The following is a 13,381-nucleotide window of genomic DNA, read 5'->3' as shown; positions in this document are numbered from 1 at the left end:
AGAAGGAGAAGGAGAAGGAGAAGGAGAAGGAGAAGGAGAAGGAGAAGGAGAAGGAGAAGGAGAAGGAGAAGGAGAAGGAGAAGGAGAAGGAGAAGGAGTGGCCAGTGTGCTCCTTGCAGCTGCTCTCCTCCAGTTCCCTCCCATCTCTCATGGGGGTTACACCAGCACAGGTTTGCCATGAACAAGGTGTCCCAAAAGCTTCAGGCTTTGTTTTCCAAAATAATCCCCGATGCTGTTACAGAGCTAAAAGCACCCATCCAGCAAAAGCCTGTCCTTCACTGTCATTAACACGTGCCCACTTTGCTGCAGAGACTCTGTGCAAGGGCTGGGCAAGGACAGGCTCTCGGTCACACAGAGGTGCAGCTCACGCTGGACACTGCCCCAGCCAGGCTGCTTGAAATGCAGGAAAGACTCAGTGGCAGAGATGTGAAAACAACAGGAAAATCAAAGCCTGAGACTAAAGGAGCAATTAAACCAGCCTCAGAATATATTTGAGTCAAATCAATCCATACAAGAATTGCAGTCACGGTGTGCTGGTGCCCACACTTCTCCCTCCCTCTTCACTTCCCCCTCTCTCTCTCTCTCCCTCCCTCCCCAAGTCAGGCTGAGATCCAGCCTCACTGTCTGCTTCATCAGAATATGCACAAAGTGCAGTGACAACACGTCTCCTAAGATGTTTTATCAGTTTTGCAAAGTCCCAGTGCATCCTCCTCTTGTGGATCCATTTACATATTGATGTATTTATTCCCCTCTCTCCAGACAGACCCCATGAGATTAAACTATTTTATTTACAAAGACATTGGGGTTGCAGCTCGTAACAATTAAGTCAGCTGAGATGGAACTTTGCTGGTGCTCACAGATTGATGTGTGAACAGAGGAATCGGCATCATCAGCGATTTGGGAGCAGCCGGGGGGGACTGGCTCAACCCCATCTCTATAAACCACTCAATAGCTGCTGCAAGTGGGAAAAACAAATTGGGGTGGTGGGAGGCACCAATTGCAGAAGGGAGAGACAATGAGGCAACAGAAGGAGGGATGGATAAAAGCAGGAGGAGAAACTTTGCCAACAGGGCTCACCTTCCAAGGCTGGTGCTCAGAGTGGTTTGTGCCTCCTGGGAACTCTGGGAGCTGCCCCTGCTCCATCTCCCCCATCCAAGCCAGGCACACAAGGCTCCAGCACGTGTTCCCATTGGATCCTGTGTGTCCCAGCAGGTGAAACACGTCCATCAGAGCACCTGAGGCTCCTTAAACACCGGGGCTGAAAAGTCACCTGCCTATTCAGGCCTGTGTAAATCTGGCACACTATTGCCTCTCCCTGACAGCAACCTCATCCAGCACCAGCGTTCTTCCCAGCATCTCTGACATTTCAGAATTATATTTAGAGACCTGGATGGGAATTTAATTTTGAAGTTTTCCCCGGCACCCTGTCGTATAAATATTCCGCAGTGCCTGCCGTCGGGGTGTCGGTGCGGAGCGAGCCCGTGCCGCTGCCTCTAATTAAACAGGCCCAAGGAAAGGCACTAAAGAGTGCTGGAACCATCTTAAAAGTCAGCACGTGTCTCCCTATTAATTCTCACCCTGATCTTTTGCATAGCACTATCGCCAGGCTAATTAATCACCGGTGTGAGCTCGAGCATTAATTGGAACAATGAATCATTTTTTTTTGTCTGTTCCTGGCCACTTCTAGCCTATAGGAATGCAGCTAGTGCCATTACTTTAATAATTATTATAAATATAAAGCCAGCAGCACGCACTACATTTGGTAGGCATTAAAAAAGACGTGGTATTTGGCCTGGAGCATTAACAATCTGGTGCATGTGCAGGGGAGTGATGGATGCAGCTCGCTGACAGTCCGGAAATGCGCTCCCTGAATCACTTGGACTCAGGACACTTTATGGAGGTGCTGGGGGAAGCACAGGTTTCAGGGGTCCAGTGTCTGGATCAACAGGCTTCGGCAGGTCCTGGCCACTCGTGGCTTGTTGGGGCTTTCAGGGTGCCCAGGGATGGAAACATGTCCATGAGCTGCAGGAGGGAGGAGAAGCTGCTGACAGAGCTGTTCCAAAGGATCAGATTGTATGGAATGACTCAGGTGGACCCTGAATCCTGCCCAGGAAAAGCACCTGCATGCACAATGTCCGGCTGGGATGTGGCAGTGACAGCACTGGGGTCAGGACTCACCTCCAGTGTCAGCCTGGCAGGAGCACTCCAGGATTCGGATGCTGGGAAACACAAAGCCACAAGGATGAGAACAGAGCTTTTCAGGGAGGAAACAAAAGCTAAAATGTGAGCAGCTATAAACCCCCAATTTGTCACCCACAGGACAACAAGTATTTCCTTTCCTTGCCAGCCTGGAGGCTGGGGAGAAGCAGAAGTGGCTGAAGGAGAGCTGAAGATGAGGCCCGCTATTTACTGCTGCTGATGAATAAGCAAACCCCCACACCACGTTTTCCTCCAGGACAGCAAAAGCTCTGGAGTTTATCAGGCTGGGCAGTTCTTCTTTCCCCCCTCCTGGGGTGTGTTTTACACGCTCTTCCAGCGAGATGCAGCCCCACTATTAATTGTTCACACACATAAAACACATGGAATTCTCCTCCACCCCCGCTCAGACCAAGTGGGGGAGGGCTGGAAAAGTCACCTACCGAGACAGAGGTGGGGGGGAATAATGTAAAAAAGATCCAGAAGGACTTGTGTTGGTTTTTAAAAAAATGTAATACACTTCTCTGTCCCAGTTTAAAAGCACAGGCTTGTTTCAACTTCCTAGGGAAGGCGGGAGCACGGGGCAGGAATTGGCAGGCTCCGATCTGGCTGCTTTTCCTTATTATGAGAAAATCCACTCCGATCTTGTGCAAGGGTATGAATTCTTCATCTCATATTGTGTTTGCACAGAAGCGTGAAATACATCCCGAGCGCTGGTGCCGTCCCCAGAGCACAATGCGAGAACAAGGAGGGCACTGAGAGCGGGGCCGCTGCGGTTGCAGGGCCCGGGCTCGGCGCTGCATTCAGCACATCCATGGGACCGAAAAGGAGAAGCCGAGGCACGTCTTTCCTCCCCACTGCTGGGGGCCCTGGGCTCTGAGCTGCTGTCCCTGTGGGAAGCTCTGCCTTCCTTTCCGTAAGCGTTCCCCCCGCTGCCGCTGAATCACCAAATAATCAGGAGAGCCGTGGGAAGGGAATTAAAGGGTGGTTATCACGCTGCCGTGTTCTGCTCACTTTATTTGTTTTAAATGACCATGAAAGCAAAGGGGGGAAAGGAAAACACACAAGTGGAAACTTAATTGAGCAGCTGAAATGTCTTCAAAGGAGCGTTCTGGGCTGGATTGCGATGCCTCGGCTCCCACTGGTGGCATTTGCTCACATGAGTGGGCAGCTGATGAGGCAGCTCGGGACCTTCCTCCGAGTGATCTGTGTCTTCTGCTGCAGCTTTGGAGTGCAGGGTGGGCACAGACACCCAGCTCTGGGGGCTCGGGGACACTGCACGTCCCAGAAAGGGGCAGGATGGGAGCGGGCTCCCTGGCATTGCTTTGGGCTGCGAGGGTCTGAGTCCTTGTTTCATTGCTATTCCGGGGAAAATCCGTGTTGGGGTACAGCTTTTCCCTCCTGGAGACCATGTGCCCTGGCTCCACTTCTGGGCAGGAGGAAAGGGGAACCCATTCCACTCATCACAGGCACCAAAGTGCAGGCACAAGGTGACAAAACCACCTGAAGTGCCAAAGTGGCCTTGGTTAGATGCTGTCTCAGGGTGGAGGTTTGGGGAGGGCTTCCAGGGGGGCCGCAGAGCCCATGGAGGATTTTTGGGGCAGGAGAGCACATCAAAGAGCTGGGCAGCAGCTGGTGTGGACAGGAGCACGATCAGAGGGACAGGAACAGTGCCACAGGAACAGAAGGGAACTTGCCATGCAAGTGACCAGCAGAAAAGGACCCAGATGTGGGGAGAGGACTCTGACAGAGAAGAGGGAGGAACTGCCCTGACCAACTGGCTGGAGCTGGAATGTAGGAGAGGGGGCAAAGAAAAGCCAAGATGTGGAAAGGCAGGTCCCACAATCCAGCCCAAACCGAGCCACCCACACCTGAGGGAGAAGACAGGGCGGGACCATGTGGGAAAAGGGGGCTCAAGAGATCCAGTGTGGGAGCCCAGGGATCTGACAGGGAACCTGCTGGACCTGCTGGAGCAGCCACACTCTGGCTAATCTCCCAGTGGAACAGAACTTGCCTCTGGCTTGTTACACCCCATTTTATTATGAGTCCAATATGTACCCAAGTAAATAAAAATGGGTTCTTCTCTATTCAATCTTCTACTGGATCTTAAAATTGTCTCACATGCAGGAAACTCTATCAAAGATCTCTTGGGAAGGTTCCCTGCATTCTCATGTTTGAGTTCTGAGCTCTGTACAAATCCAAATGAAGGCAGATGGGAGGAGGGGGAGCTGAGCTGCTCTGCCCTGCTGTGTGCATCCCTTACACCGACCCAGCACTGCTCAAAGGAATGGATCAGCTCCTTTCTGACCCATTTTTCCAATCTCCTCCCTGTGCATGGGCCAACTCCAGCCCAGCAGCAGTTTTTGGGACGCCCTGTCTCCTGCTCAGTTCCTCCTGCCCCTATCTCCATGCCTCCAGCTGTTTTCAGGTGCCTTCCAACCCTGAGATCTCCCAGGAGCCTGGTGCTCTGAAATCCAGTCAGGTGGGCTATACATCCCACTTGTGCTGGGAAGATAATGAAAAGGGCAGCCAGGGATGGGAAGGGGGATGGAGACCTCCCTGCACACCTCCTGCTCCACTGGCTCTCACTAGGTCAGCACTTTCTGGGAATTACTGCGTTGCCAGATGTTGATTGGGCATCTGACAAGAGATGAATAAAGCAAATAAAGCTCTTATTTCTGGCTATAAAAACAATAATGAAAAGCAGACAGGGAGGGCAGATAGGTTGCTCAAGGCCTTCCTAGGCCACACTGAGCTGACTGTAGCACCTTCAGCTGCCCTCCCTTCTTGTCCCCTCCTACCTGCATGCCATGAGCAACAGCCCTGAGATGGAACACTTGGATGATACCGTGTACAGTCAGATTTCCTCTACTGCTGCCCAAGTCCCCAGCCAGGAGCCTCCTCCAGAGGTGTCTGTGCTGAGCTGACCCCAATGAGATCAGGGCTGTGCACAGCAGGGCAGTTCCACCATCCCTGCATGGGCCAAGGCACCTTTAAATAGAAGCTGTGCCCACAGTGGGGCACAGGAGAGCTCCTGCTCCTGTTCCAAAGGCTGCCCAGGCCTCCCTCCCCCAGGCACAGCCTGTGCTTTCAGCTCCTGCACAGCTAAAGACCAAGGTCTCAATATCAGCCCTTTGTGCTCTGCTGTTCCAGCCTGGGGATGTTTGGCCAGTTCTGAGGAGTTCTGAGGTTCTGAGATGTATTTCTGCAGGGAGATTTGCTACACAGCTGCCAGCAGAAGAGCTGCCTCTGTCCCTCCCCTAACAGTGGCACCTCTGCTCTTGAGAAGTGCTGCAAAAGGGGCAGATCATAGAATCAGAAAATTGCAGCATCCCAGACTGGTTTGGCTTGGATGAGTCCTTGAAGAGCATTTCATCCCACTCCTGCCATGGCAGGGACACCTTCCACTCTCCCAGGTTGCTCCAAGCACCATCCAACCTGACCCTGGACACTTCCAGGGATCCAGGGGCAGCCACAGCTTCTCTGAGCACCCTGTGCCAGGGCCTGCCCACCCTCACAGGGAGGACTTTCTCCCTGATATCCCATCTAACCCTGCCCTCTGGCAGTGGGAAGCCAGATTCCACCATGTCCAGACCTCCCAACGCCAGGTGACAGCTGTAGATTTGGAGGGTGAAGGGGATGTTTATAAATAATTCCCTGGGTTTAGAACCTCGTAACCAGAGATCTAAATGAGAGGTCTTGAACAACCCTCAAACCTGAGGGTTAGTGGCAAAGGTATCCTTTGTGGCAAAGGTATCATCCTGCCACGCTGCCGTTCTGGGAATGCTGGCACTGACCTGTGCACACCTGGCTCTGGATAAACCTGCAGGTCCAGCTCTGTCCATGGCAATCAGAGCAGCCCTGTTCCCCGCTGGATCCAGGCTCACAATGCAAAAGAAAAACATTCAAAATGTGCATTAACACTGTTTTAGGGGATGGGCACCAGCACCAGGCCAATGTCCAGCCTGGCTGACACGGTGGCACAAAGCAGAGTTGCATGACTGTGCTAAGCTGCAGCTCAGGCCTAACAGTGAACAGTTTCAGCCCTGAAACTGCTGCAATCCACATGGGAAAACCTCCTGCTGGACCTCAGGAGGCCAAGGAGTCAGTTCCTGCTCCAAAGGCCAGTGAGCTGCCTCAACACCACAGGGCATGATCTGATTACAGCAGTGCCTGCACCAGCAGTGGCACACACACCTGTGCATTAACATTTCTGTTTTCCCAGGCCTCAGCTGCCAGAATAATGGATTGGGAATGCACATTTAAGGTGGAAAGCATTCCTGGAAACTGGCTGTTCTTCAAAGAAATATTTACTGGGTGTTCCAATAGCCAAGACTCAATAAACATGCAGCAATATTACACTGGCTAAAAATATCTGGGATAAAAGATGAGCGAAACTCCCATTGCCATTTTATTTAATATTTTTATCAATGATCTGAATGACTCTGTATAAATCCTTGTCATGGGAAAGTCTGCAGATGTCAACGAGACTGGTGGGAGGGGAACAAGAAGCAGGATTGGGCTACCAATACACTGGAATCTGACATGAGTGAGAGCTGGCCACATGCCAGAGAAACACGATTTAAACCATCAAATACAAGGTAAGAAATCTGAAACCAGAAGCACAGGTTACACTCACAGGATGCTGCCTTGGAAAGGAATAGTTTGGAAAAGGACTTGGAGGACATTGAGGATTTGCTGTAGCCCTAAAGCTGCCATGAAGGGGGACTGGGATCCGTCGGTGCTGAGAAGGGACAGTGAATGATCCCAGCAGGAAGGATTCCCTCTGGCACACAGCTCCAGGAACCTGCTGGAAGGCCAAGATCAGGCTCTGTTCCTTCCTTAATGGAGGAAGGGAAAATACAGGAGCAACTCTGCAAGGCCAAACAGGGACTCTGGGGCTGGGAAATGGAAGCTGCCCAGTGTTCTCCTGAAGGAGCCTGAGGTATCTGCTTGTCAGGGATGTGACTGAGACAGGACCTGGCTACTTGTCCTGGAGTGTCTTTATGCTCCAGGCACTGATGTGGGATGGCAGTTGGTGGGGAGGGCTTTTGGGAACATTGATACCTCTTCCAAGACAATTGCAAATTTAACCTTGAAGTAAAACCTAGCAGAAACAGCTGTGGAGGATGTCCAGCACTGGACGAGCTTCCCAGGGCACCAGGTGAAATGAGGAGCTCAGGTGTTTTCCAGAAGGGGCTCTTTAAGTCACCTCTGGGAGAAATTATACAGGGGGGTGGTTACACTACCTGTGCCTGTGGGAATCCCTGGATTTCTGTACTGGAGTCCAGTCCTTGCACAAACTGTTTACAGCAGGCATCTCTTTGTATTTGAAGGAATGGAGGAAGCCTGTGGAATGGCTCAGGCAGCCTGAAAGGCTTCCTGGCTTCTCAAACTCTACACTAGGGGATACTTCTGGTAAAGCCTTACATACTGCAAGTTATAGGGCTGTCTCTTCCCAAATTAAGCAAACAGAGATTCCCTCCTGCCGAGCTGAAAATCTCAGTATCAGTTTCTCCAGTCCTCAACAAATCCTCACCAGTCTGGCTCTGGAGAAAATGCATAAAGAACCCCCGTCTGCTCTGAGTTCCAGCTGGGGAGCTGCACGGATATCAGCGAGGTTTCAGGGTGTAACAGAGCAGAAACCAGCTCAGCATGCTCATCTTCTCAAGCTAAGTCTGTCCTTCTGTTTCCATAGATTAGCTCTTCCCTGCATTCCCCCTGCACAGGATGCCAGCCTGGCCACGGCAGCAGCGAGCTGTGAACAGCGGGAGGTCCCGCTTCATCCAGCACCAGCTCCCACCTCCCCAACACTGGCAGCTTTTGTTCTGGCTCCTGTCTGATCCCTCCAGCCCCTCTTACATTGCTCCTTCAGGGCTCCCTCCAAAAGTTACTCCACAAAACAGGATCCTGCTTTTCTATTTCAAATCCAGACCTGGCATTGGAGCAAAAATAAAATGCGATCCATCACGGCACAAGAGGCGCAAAGGTCTTTTTCCATCTCTCCCTTGGTTTGTGCAAGCTGAACTGTCACAAGTGAAAATTCAGCTGCTCTTTGGATACACAGGGAACGTGTGGACTCAGGCAGTGGGACACAAGGAGTGTATTTCCTGCATAGAAAAGTGAATGCACTGAGTAAACTGATGTTACCTGAACAGTTTCCTGCTGAAGCAAGCTGTGAGCTCGTGTCTCTGGGTGAACTCCTCACTGCTCCTGTTCAGAGCTGTGTCCCACACAGCATTGCCTGCCTCCCACGTCAGCAGTGGCAACTTTTCCACCACAGACCACATCCTTGGTGGAGTACCAGGTGCAAGTGTTCTCAGCAGATCCAAGTCTGCCCAGACAGTGCCACCCCTTCCCTTGGGAGCTACAGCAATTCTAATCATGAAACAATCAACTTCCTGACTGCGAGCTATTGCTTCCCTGGAACAACAGCATTTCAGAGCCAATGTGTTATCAAAACAATAAACCAGGCTGGGCATGTCCAGATTAACTTTCATCTGCTCTTTCCAGGAAGGAGCAGCTGCTCTGAGAGCTCCCTGTGCATCCCATGCTTGTGTTGGTGTTTGCTTTATCTGGAGCAGGGCAACCCCTTTGAGGGGACGCTGCTGACCTTGCCAATTACTACAGTCAGGTCCAGGCTGCAGAACTGGAATCCTTTCAGCCATGGGAGGAGCCCCAGAGACCCACAGAACCCACGCTGCTATTGAATGCTCCAGGCCATGGGGGCAGACCAAACCTACCCCAAGTAATTCCTCCCCAAACAGAGTGGGCCAGCACTGGGCATTTCACTCCCCAGATCTGTTCATATTGCACCCTCCTGCTTCCTAGTGCAGGTTGCACCTCTAGGAAGCCTCTCTGTCCCTGCTTGTCTCCCTGCAGGACCTGATGGTGTGTCCCAGACAGCTGCCACATCCCAATCAGCTACATCTCCTGCCATTCCACTCTGTTCTGATTTAGCAAAACAAGATTCCCACTAGCAGGAGAGGGAAGGTGGGCTGATTGGAGCTCACAGTTTACCCACAGTTGTCAGGAGCAGCTGTGGCTGCCCTATCCCTTATTCTAGGCCAGGCTGGCAGGTTCCAGCCTGCTCTAGTGGAAAGTCCCCATAGCAGTGGTTGGGACTGGATGGGCTTTAAGGTCCCTCCAAACCTCACCAGTCTGTGATTCCATTATTATCCTCTTGTCTGTGAGTGAGTGCAGCCTGCAGAGGTCCATGCCCTGGGAGCTTGGAGGGACCATCAAACCCTCAGACTTCTCCAACTCACTGTCAGGCTCTGAATAAAGGAAAATCCAGAGCAGAGGTTCAGGAAGGGCACTGTGTGTTCTTATGCCGGAGGCCCTGAAGGAAGCGGAGGTGAATTCCCATAAAGAAATTACCAGGATCATTAAGGATTAATAATTATCTTTGCATCTGATAAGCTATTGGAGCTTTAATTTTCTGTGAGGTTTTTGTAAGCTGTTGTGTGTACAACAAATTGTGTGCGAGCCCAGGGCTCCGATGGCAGCCCGGGTAAGATGTGCTCAGCCACCAGTTATTTTCCAATTAAAGCAAAGCTGTGGTGTGATGAGTAATCATGCACAGAGAGGGAATCTTAATTTGCCTGCCCTTACAACAGGTTACTGGGATTTCTAATGGGTGGCAAACAATTGCAAATGCTAACTAACCAAAATAACAGGGCCCTGGCCAGTGTCAAATCTAATTTCACTAAACACCAGGATCGTTACATTCTCCTGTGGTGGTTGATTTTGAACGGGCACCAGGAACGAGTTATTTGCACTCCATGGGGATTTCAGATTTCATCTTTGCTTCTATCTTTGATTTATTGAACAGATTTCTTTTCTGGGTTAGATGTTAATATTTTTGCCCTTCTGCTAACGATAAGGTTTGCAGTTCAGTGTCTCACTGGTGAAGGAATCAGGAGTGTGGCACCTGGGTACGCTGGAAGTGCAATCAGCCCCCTTTAGACACTTCCACTGGCTAAGAAACACTGGTGTTCTCCCCCTTTGCAGAAATCTCAGTTCAAAAGCATCACTCTTCTCCCAGAAATGAATTCTGCCTCAGGAACTGATTTAAATCAGAGACCAAAAATAGAGGAAAAACCACTCTCCTGTTATTTTCACTCTTCCCCTGCTCAGAATCTCATGCAACAAATCAGCTGCTACTTACGGAGCATCTTCCCAAGAGTGAGAGAGGATCTCACTCTTTTCCTGGAGAGGCTGGAAGAGGAGGGCATGTCCCACTGCCACTGGAGCAGCACAGTCAGCACATCACTCTGGAAGCTGCTCTCAGTTACCTTCTATCAACCACTGCTGGGAAAACATTTGTGGTGAGAATGTCTTAAGGACCAAAAAAAAATTAAAAATGAAGGAAAACTCTCTCCATGTCCTGATTTCTCTCCCTCCAGTCTCCCAGTACAAACCTCCCCATCTCCACCCTAAAAACCCCAGTTTGTACCTCCAGCTCTGCAACTGCCATGGAGTATCCTGGTCCATGTTTTCAGTGTCCCTGCATAATTCAGCAAGATTTTATTGCCAGAAAGTAATTTCTCTGCAAAGAAAGACCAGTAAGTCTTGTCTGATCCCTTTAGCTCTGTATAACTGCAAATTTAATGACCCTACATGCTGCCATGTCCTGTAAATCTTTAATAAAATTATTAAAGAGCCCCAGCAGAGGATCTGCTGCTCAGCCCCCTCCTCACTGACACTCACCCTGAGCTCTGAGCCTTTTTCCCAGTATTTTATCCTTTTCAATAATAGATTATTTTAACCTACATTTAGGGAATTTGGGCCATAATCCATCAGGCAAAATTTTCTTAAAGCCTCATGGACAACCAGATGGATTCATACTATCTAGCCTGATAGTTATTTCATTAGCATAAGTGATCAAATTAGTCTGACATTATTTACCTGCAATACATCCATGCTGACTCATTCCCATTACAGTAAATTTATTTGTTCTAAAAAAAAAAAATAATAAAAAAAGAAATTGAGCTGCAAACTAATTGTAAATGAACATTTTAGAAGAACAGTGTTCCCCTGGAATCCCTGCCTCCTGTTATTATTTCTGTTGGGATGGAGCACAGGCATTGTGGAGTTGTTTTGGGAATGGGCTGGACTAAAAGCAGGCCAGAGGGTACAGGAACAAGTGGAGGCACAAAAGAACTATCAGTGAAGAGAGGGCAGCCACAGTCAAGGATTCTTGGCTCCTTTCAGAGAGAGACACAGCACGAGGAATTAAGCCTGGCACAAGACCCTCAAAGTGGGATTTACTTGATCTGATTTTCTACAGACCCTGATGAAGCACCGTGGGCAAGAGAGAGAGAGAGAGGAGCAGCTCCACCTTGGAGCTTCCAAACACAGACCCACCATTGCTTCCTCCTTCTAATAAAACTACTAAAGCCCACCTCCCCCCCCCCAAAAAAAAGAAAGCTATTGCATGGCCAAACTATCTGCTTCTTACCGTTCCTTTCCCCGTGGTGCTGGGCAATCATGTCCTTCCCTAAAGGCTTTAGCCAGCTGAATGCAAGTGCACCAGGGAGCAGCCCCAGCCTGCAGGGATGGCTGCTGGCACAGGGCACAGGCACTCCCTGGGGCCTGGGGTGCAATTCCAGCTCTGCTCCTGTCCTCTTGTGCCACCTTTAGGCACAGCACCTTCCTCCCAGAGCTGCCTTCCCCTCCCACCTCGAGCCTGCCTTGGTTAAACCCGAACTATCCAGAGGACAGAGCACTCAGGCATCTCCCAGAGTCCTGTGGGCAAAGATGTCCAAATCTGCTTCCAGCTCTTTCACTCAAAACAGAGAATTTTCTTTCATTTTGCTGTTGTTTGAGCATTCAGCTGAGATTCCTCACACAGGATCTGAAGACTGGAGAGGAGGGAGACACTTTTTATATGGGCAGGGAGTGACAGGGCAAGGGGCAGTGGTTTTAAACTGCCAGAGGGCAGGGTTAGATGGGATATTGGGAGGGAACTGAGGCCCTGGCACAGGGTGCCCAGGCAGCTGGGGCTGCCCCTGGATCCCTGGAAGTGCCCAAGGCCAGGCTGGATGGGGTTTGGATCAGCCTGGGACAGTGGAAGGGGTCCCTGCCCATGGCAGGGGTGGAACTGGATGGGCTTTAAGGTCCCTTCCAACCCAAACCATTCTGGGATTCCATGACTGAGGAACTTAACCTCATAACGCTGGTAAATTAAATTTTGTCTAGGGAAGCATTTTGATATCAAAGGATGCTCACGAAGGCCCACTCCACATGCAGCTATTGGGTAATCTGTGTTACCACCTCAATCATTAAATTACATGAATTAATTTAATTTCAACCCCGTTCTCCAAGACAATGAAACCACATTCAACATTGTGTGGAGGGCAAAGTCAGTCAAGTAGTTTTTAAATGGCCACAGTTGAGAGGTAAAACAAAGGTCCAGTCATTAAGGATTGGAAAACTGGTCCTTTTTTCACTATATAATCCTCTGTCAAGCCTCCCCACTGGCTGGCACAGTAAAATAATACAGCCAGAAATGATATTTTTTTCCTTCTACATAAACTCTCATTTAGTTTCTCGGGGAAAAGAAAAGTCTTTTCAAGCTCTTAAGAGTTTAAAGAGAAATAAAGTTCAGTGTGACAGTCACTGAGGCGTTTCCAGCCTGCTGTATTGGATCAAGGGATGAGTTATGTCCTTGAGGAAGAACAGGCACCAGTGAGGATTCATCCCTGACCAACCAGCAAAATCCAGTGTAACTGAGGCTGGTCCTTAAGCATCATTGACTTCAAAAGGTTTTAAGCCTGTATTTAAAATTATGGGAGGCTTTGATAACCTGGGACCTTGGTCAAATCCAAGGATTTGACTTGGAAAAATTCCTTGCTAGGAAAGGAGGAAATACTGGCTCCAAGCACAGGACACACATGGCACTCCATGTAACCCCTTAATTAGCACAGAATCTGTGCCCTGCCAGGAAGTCTGAGTGTCTTCTCATGATGAGCACCATCAACATCATGGCAGTGCTGCAGGAACCTTCTCCTTAATTACACAGGATCTCTGGAGCAACCACGCACCGTGTAATTAGTCCCAAAATGAAGTATTTCAGTAACTGGAATTTAACAAGTAGTGCTGCCATCCTGATTGGCAGCCACTGTTCAGCCATCACAAAAAGATGTTCTTCTTACACAGGAAAACAGATTTTTTTCCTGCT

General features: G+C 49.9%; 2 long non-coding RNA genes across 2 annotated transcripts in view; both read right to left on the bottom strand.

Annotated features, from left to right (window-relative positions):
- Positions 1–5,642, bottom strand: part of LOC107209370 — an 11,828-nt gene extending 6,186 nt beyond the window's left edge. The window contains exon 1 of the long non-coding RNA XR_001523581.2: positions 1,078–5,642. This is a non-coding gene — a long non-coding RNA (uncharacterized LOC107209370). The remainder of the gene's footprint in view (positions 1–1,077) is intronic.
- Positions 5,643–5,743: 101 nt separating this feature from the next.
- Positions 5,744–12,123, bottom strand: LOC117244944. Its single transcript, XR_004498955.1, has 4 exons — positions 11,660–12,123; positions 11,107–11,156; positions 10,655–10,747; positions 5,744–10,506 (listed from the first exon to the last, which is right to left on the bottom strand). It is a non-coding gene; the product is annotated as an uncharacterized LOC117244944 (long non-coding RNA).
- Positions 12,124–13,381: the final 1,258 nt, after the last annotated feature.

This window comes from Parus major, chromosome 10 (genome assembly GCF_001522545.3).
Source record: "Parus major isolate Abel chromosome 10, Parus_major1.1, whole genome shotgun sequence".
Taxonomy (NCBI): Eukaryota; Metazoa; Chordata; class Aves; order Passeriformes; family Paridae; genus Parus; species Parus major.
This window is presented reverse-complemented; position numbering and strand designations above follow the sequence as displayed.